We start from the raw sequence: 7374 nt of genomic DNA, 5'->3' as shown, positions 1-7374 counted from the left end.
TTCCCAAACTGTCCTTGAAAAAGTGATGCTGAACTGCCTCTTAAATTGCTTCACAATTATGATTTGGTCTGCAATAATGTTCAGGAGCGAATTCCAGGATTTTGATCAATAACAAAGAAGCAATGCGATATATTTCACAGTTGGAATGCTGTGTTCACACTTACCTGCTCTTGGTGGTTGAGGTGGTGGTTGGAAGGTGCTTTTGAAGAGCCACCACTTAATCAAGCCAGACTGATAGATTGTGGCCAGAGATTCTGCTTTTTGACTTTCTTCATCAATCTACATTCTTTCCAGGCACGTTTTTAGTCTCAAACTGCCACAGACTGCCTCCTGTTATAGCTTCAGTCAACTATAATAATATGACGATTCTTGGGTTGATTTTTCACACCTGAGTGCAACATAAATACAGATCATTGTTTCCAGCTTTGGTGGAACAAAAAACAGCAAATTGGTGCATAATTACAGTTAGTGCAAACAAAGCTAGCGATCGATAAAGGTTAACCCTGTTCACATCAATGGCCAAATTACATTTTGAAAACCACGCACACTCTGACAACATGTCAAAGTGGTGCATAGGAGGAGAAATGGGGCATTTAAGAGGAGTGAAATGATTGCTTTTGGTCACTGCCACCATTATCCGAAAATCAGGTTGAAAGGATTCTTAAAAGGTGGGCAAAGAAGTGGAGTGGTATAACACTTCAGACACCGCAAAGTGTAAGACCACTTTCTAGTGGAAGAAAAGGACATTTCTTATTTCTAGAAGAACGGGGAAACAAACGGGGAATACATCTGAATTTGGAGCTCTTTCTTATTAAGGATGTTCCTTCATCACAGTCTTGGTTTAGAGCATAAGTTCTTCATCAGGAATGAAGGTTGGTCCAAGGGGGCTGAGAGATAATTGGGAAGGGGATGGGGATGGAGGGGAGGTAGCTGTGAATGAAATAGGTCGATGGAGGTGGGGAGAGATCAGGAGAGGTAAGACAGGAGGGTGGAGCGAATAGGTGTGAAGCAAGATAAAAACGTAGGACAGATCAAGAGGCCAATGCCGAGTTGGAAGGTTGGATCTGGGACAAGGCGCGTGGTGTGGGAGTCAGGGTGTGGGGAAATATGGAAGCTGATGAAATCAACATTGATCCCATGTAGTTGATGGGTCCCAAGGCGGAAGATGAAGTGTTCTTCCTACAAGCGTCAGTTAGCTAGATCTTGGAGGGGGATGCGGCCTAGGACTTGCATGTCGTTGATGGATTGGGAGGGGGAGTTAAAGTATTCAGCCACAGGGCGGTGGGGTATTTAGTTTTGGAGTCCTCGAGCTGCTCCCTGAAATGTTCTGCAAATTGGCATCCAGTCTCCCCAATGTGGCAGAGCAATGGACATATAAATAAGTCTTATAAACAAATTGTGTAAATTTTAGCATGCCAGAGTTATTATCTTCAATTAAGTTAAAGAAAATTTTAATTAAATTGGGTGACTGCATGAAACGGTTTGTTGGTCAGGCTCAACTCATCACCTTCACATGAGACAATGCCATTTATTGCGGTGAACTGCTCTTTTTGCTATAAAATCACAAGTTATTGATTTATTTTCACAACTTACTGGCATTCACACCTGCACATTCAATGTCAAACTCAGACAACATAAATGAAATTACACCATTAATTTTGTTTTACAACAATCCAACAGATTAATCAATAATACACAGTGAATACCAAGGCTGATGAATGTGAAATTAAATTTGACCAAAAAAATATAAAATCAAGATGGGAGATAACAAATGGAGGAAGGGCAGAAGGCAAGAAATGCAGCAGCATAGAAGGCGCACCTCCAGGGAGTGTATTTTACGAACAACAACTGCTAAATTTAAACAAACACTCTGACATGATTCTCCGTTTTTAACGTAAACCATACCCCCATACAGTAGATACCATTTAAATAAGTTAATAATTACAAGCCTTGAGCAAATTCAGCCTCCAGCTTCTTTGAGCTCGGACCTTCCTCCAGCTCCAGTGGGTTGTTGAGCTCCTGGGCTCCAGCTGCCACTCCTCCACTGAAGAAGCTTTGGGAAGCAGATGCAAAGGCAAGATACAGAACAGAGCAACTTGCCAAGGAAAGCTGCTTATGGAGACATTGAGCAATAGCATCATATGGTTTTGACCCATCGACCTCTGGGTCATCTGCCCAGCACACTCATGCTGTACTACTCTGCTTCAGTCTCCCAGCAGCTGGATTGTGGATCAGTTTAAAGTAGATCCTATATCTCTGATAACATCGCTACACAAGGCAGTGAAGAAAGGTTTCAGTACACTAACCTTCATCAGTTAGGGAATTGAGTATAGATGTAGGGAAGTTATAGTGTAGTTATACAGGACGTTGATGAGGCTGCACCTGGAATATTGTAATCAGTTTTGGTCCCCATGGTATCGTTTGACTTCTGACTTCTTCAACTCTGGGTTTGTGTTGAACTTGATGGGATACCTTGTCCAACTCAGCATGTTTAAACAGGATTGCTCGGAGGGATTCAATTGAAACATTTGAGGAGGTGAGCTCAACAAGATTGGACTATTCAAAGTTACTTGGACTCTATTTTAAACTTACATCAGGACCAGTAGTCAGAGACACGTACAGCATGGAAACAGACCCTTCAGTCCAACTTGTCCATGCTGACCTGATACCCTAAATTAATCTAGTCCCATTTGACAGCACCTGACCGATATCCTGTGGCAGTTCCTTTCATATATGTACCACCCTCTGCATGAAGACGTTGTCCCTTTAATATATTTCGCCTCTCACCCTAAACCTATGCCCTCTCGTTCTGGACTGCCACATCCCAGGGAAAATACCTTCTCTATTACCCTGTCCATGCCTCTCATGAATTTGTAACCTCTATTAGGTCACTCCTCTGCCTCCGATGCTGCAGTGAAAACAGCCCCAGCCTATTCAGCCTCTCCCTGTAGCTCAAACCCTCCAAACCCCAGCAACATTCCGTAAGTCGTTTCTCATAGAGAAGTCAACTTTTCAGTCCTGAAGAAGGGTTAATACCCAAAACGCCGACTACTCCACATCCTGGTGCTGCCTGGCTTGCTGTATTCTCCCAACCTCCTGCGTGTCTCCTTCAGGTTGCAACATGTAGTGGCTCATTGGTTACCACTGCAGCCTCACAGCGCCGGGGACCCAGGTTTAATTCCAGCCTTGGGTGGCTGTCTGTGAGGAGTTTGCATATTCTCCCAGTGTCTGCATGGGTTTTCTCTGGGTGATCCTGTTTTCTTCCATAAACCAAAGATGTGCAGGTCATGTGGATTGGCCATGCTTAATTGCCCATAGAGTTAGGTACATTAGTCAGAGGGAAATGGGTCTGGATGCGTTACTCTTCAGAGGGTCGGTGTGGACCTGTGGGACAAATGGCCTGTTTCCACACTGAAGCTAATCGCACCTGCCATTTTTTTGACTCTAACGAATTTCAGAGTAGACTCGACGGGCCGAATGGCCTAACTTCTGCTCCGATGATCTTGTGGTCTTAGGTTTCTCTGGATCATTTCATTGCCAATGTGCAGTCCCGGGCCCAATGAGCAGCAATGTCCACTGAAAGCAAAGCTCATAGGATCGTAGAACTCCTACAGTGTGGAAACAAGTCCTTCAGCCCAACACATCTGCACTGAGCCTCCGAAGAGTAACCCAGTCAGATCCATTTTCCTACCCTCCACAAATTGCACACATACCCCCAAGGGTGGAATTCATCCTGGGTTCCTGGTGCCATGAGGCAACAGTGCTAAGCACTGAGTCACCGTGACGCCCCTGAGCCACTGTGAGGTTGTGGTTGTTGGGGCTGGGGGAGGCAATTGCAGTCCAGCAGAAAAGAAAATCAGCTCACCTACTCTCCCACTGCACCCACTGTCAGAACTGGCATGAGATTCAGTCCATTGGGTGACCCAAGGCAGAACACCGGTGGGATCTGATGCTGGGAGCGTTGGTGCCCCCGCTGGTGCTTCCACAAGTTGCAAGAAACATGAACCACTTCCCACACTCGTGCCCGCTGAAGGGCCTCTCCCCTCCGTGGACACACTGGTGCTTCAGCAGGGCGGATGAGCAGGTAAAGCCCTTCCCGCACTCGGGGCAGGAAAATGGCTTCTCCACGGTGTGAACGGATTGGTGGCTCAGCAGGGCTAAAGAATTGCTAAAGGTCTTCCTGCACTTAGGACAACTGAACGACCTCTCGCCCATGTGGACCCACCAGTTGGCCAGCAGGTCAGAGGAAAGAGCAAATCCCTTTCTGCACTCGGGACAGAAGAACGGCCTCTCCTCGGTGTTGACCCACTGGTGTCTCAGCAGGTGGGAAGAACTTCTGAAAGCCATCTCGCACTCAGGGCAGGAGAACAGCCGTCCCTGGCGTGGACCAACTGGCCCATCAGCAGGGCAGGGGAATCACTGAAGGCCTTCCCACACTCAGGGCAGCAGAAGTGCCTCTTCCCCTCTGTGGACCCATTGGTGCTTCAGAACCCTTTCAAATTTCACAATATCCTTCCGGTAGGAGGGAGACCAGAATTGCACACAATATTCCAAAAGTATTCCACAATATTCCAATGTCCTGTACAGCCACAACATAACTTCCCAACTCCAACACTCAGTCAGAGGATTGGGAAAGTTTTCAAAACCCACAAAATAACATAGGAAAGAATGGAAGGACAAACCGAATTTTTGAGAGTCAGCTTGGAATCATCAATGAGAAATCGGCGGACTGGGTTTATTGGGGACCCGTTCTCCTTAACTACATTATATACGTATTTCTCTTGTGCTCTTCGTAGCTTCTCTGTGCTGCAGTGTGTAGTGGCTCGTTGAAATAATGTCCTGATGCAGCTTCGTTTGTGGGTGTTGGGATGATTGCTTCTGTGGTTAAGTGCTTGGTTTGTGTGTGTTGTTTTTCTGTCGACTCTAGTTTGAAGTTCCCCATTGACTGTTCGCTCTACTGTGACATCTAGGAATGGCACTTTGCTGTTGTTCTCCTCCTCTTCAAACCAGGAGCCCCCTCAGACCATAGTCTCATTACTTGGAGCACCAATACACAGACTAGTCAAAGGCCTCCACTGAAGACTAAAACACCAAGTCGAAGATTCACGCCACACCATTTATTCCATCCAAGAATTCCTGAACACCAAAGACACTAAGTTAGAAGAGGATGGAATAATGATGTCCTTTGACATACAGCCCTTTCACATCCATTAACATCAACGTGGCCAAAGAAAACTGAAGACACTACTCGAAGAACCAAAGACACAAACACCAAACAGCACCAAGTTCATCAGCAAAGATAACACTGGAGCTGTGGAGCTGTGCCTTACCACCCACTTCATATTCAGTAACAAGACTAACAAACAGATCAACGGAACATCCATGAAACCACCAGTATCAGGATTCCTAGTAGAAGCAATAATGCAGAGACTCGAACAAACAGCCCTTCCAACGATCCAACCCAAACTTTGGTTCCGCTACAGTGATGACACTTTTGTCAGCACAAGATGAATCAAATTAGAGGAAACCTACAACACCATCAACAATCTCCTTACTGACATAAAATTCGCAAAAGAGGAGAACAGTAACAAAGTGCCATTTATAGATGTCTCAGTAGAGCGAACAGTGAATGGTAAATTCAAAACAGCCTCTTCAGGAAAACAACGCACGCGAACAAAGAACTTAACTACAAAAGCAATCACCCCGAGATATACAAACAAATCCGAATCAGGACACTATTCCAACGAGCCACTACACACTGCAGCACCCAGGAACAATGAAGGTCAATACAGCGCATTTAGGAAGAATGGTTAGCCAATAATCACGCTGAAAATGGCTTCCCTGGCCGGGAATCGAACCCGGGCCGCAACGGTGAGAGCGCTGAATCCTAACCACTAGACCACCATGGAGACACGGATGCCCCTTCGTCTGCTCTACTGAAAATTGCTTCGCTGCCCGGGAATCGAACACGGGCCGTGGTCGTCAGAAGACTTCCATCTGTACATCCACCAATGTATTTTTTTTTTATCCATTGTTCCCGATGCGATCTCTACAACATTGGGGAGACTGGAGGGTCAAGTCACATCTCCGGGACACCCGGACCAATCAACCGCAAAGCCCCGTGGTTCAACATTTCAACCCCCCTCCCACTCTGCCGAGGACATGCAGGTCCTGGGCCTGCTTCACCGCCGCTCCCTCCCTACCCGACGCCTGGAGGAAGAACGCCTCATCTTCCGCCTCGGAGCATTTCAACCCCAGGGCATCAATGTGGACTTCACCAATTTCCTCATTTCCCCTCCCCCCACCTTACCTCAGTTCCAACCTTCCAGCTCAGCACTGACCTCATGACCTGTCCTACCTGCCAATCTCCCTTCCCACTTATCCGCTAAACCCTCCTCTCTGACCTGTCACCTCCATCCCCACCACCACTCACTCTTTGCTACCTTCGCCCCAGCACACCCCCCACCCCCAATTTATCTCTCCACCCTGGAGGCGTCCTGCCTCTATTCCTGATGGAGGGCTTTTGCCCGAAACGTCTATTTTCCTGCTGTCTATCTTGCTGTGCTTTTCCAGCACCACTCTGATCTAAACTCTGGCTTCCAGCATCTCCAGTCCTCACTTTTGCAGACCCAATAAACCCAGTCTGCCGATTTTTCATCAACAAATTGACACAATCAGCAACAACGTGTGCAGAGACCCTAGCCACATTACCTTACATTAAATACATCTGGTAAATGATGTCCAGACAACTCAACCCTCTCACCATCATGGTAGCCCACAAACCTACCAACACACTTGAACAGAGGCGAATGAACCTGAAACACCCGATACAAACAACCAGCAAACGAATGTTATTTACAAAATACCATCCAAGGAAATATATACATGAACTCTGCCGCACAGTTCACTGTGGCAAGAAATGCTGGGATGAGATAAGGAAGATATTTTCAGCCAAAAAATTCGACACTGACTGGACATCAATTTAAAATCACCCCTGTCAGCCCAGGATGGAAAATCCGAAGGGATGAACAGTTTTCTTATTTTTGGAAGATTTACAAATATGAGACTGGGTTTTGGTGTTTGTTTCGTTTCCACTCCCAGGAGCAGTGGTTGGGGCGGTGAGTTGGGGAAAGTGAAATGTGCCCGTGAGCAGCGTGTGGGGCTCTTTCAGCTTCCCCTCCTCTGATAGTGCTTGTGACGTGACTCTGATGTTCTCAGGGACACTTACAGACGCGAGACAGTGAAAAGGGTCTCGTTCCTGCAGATCAGGAATTCAAACCGGCTGCAGGAAAATGGGAAAGATTAATTGGGATGTGTGAAGAAGGTGTGAGCTGCATTTCAAACAGGTAGCTGGAGTTAGATACGTCATCCATT

At 46.5% G+C, this 7374-nt stretch overlaps 1 non-coding gene across 1 annotated transcript; it reads right to left on the bottom strand.

Annotated features, from left to right (window-relative positions):
* Positions 1-5837: 5837 nt before the first annotated feature.
* trnae-cuc (transfer RNA glutamic acid (anticodon CUC)) lies at positions 5838-5909 on the bottom strand. Its single transcript has one exon. It is a non-coding gene; the product is annotated as a tRNA-Glu (tRNA).
* Positions 5910-7374: the final 1465 nt, after the last annotated feature.

Source organism: Chiloscyllium plagiosum, unplaced genomic scaffold (assembly GCF_037043375.1).
Source record: "Chiloscyllium plagiosum isolate Xiang-an unplaced genomic scaffold, Cpla_swu_hap1 HiC_scaffold_27, whole genome shotgun sequence".
NCBI lineage: Eukaryota > Metazoa > Chordata > Chondrichthyes > Orectolobiformes > Hemiscylliidae > Chiloscyllium > Chiloscyllium plagiosum.
Note: the sequence above shows the minus strand (reverse complement) of the source record. Positions and strands in the feature narration are given on the sequence as shown.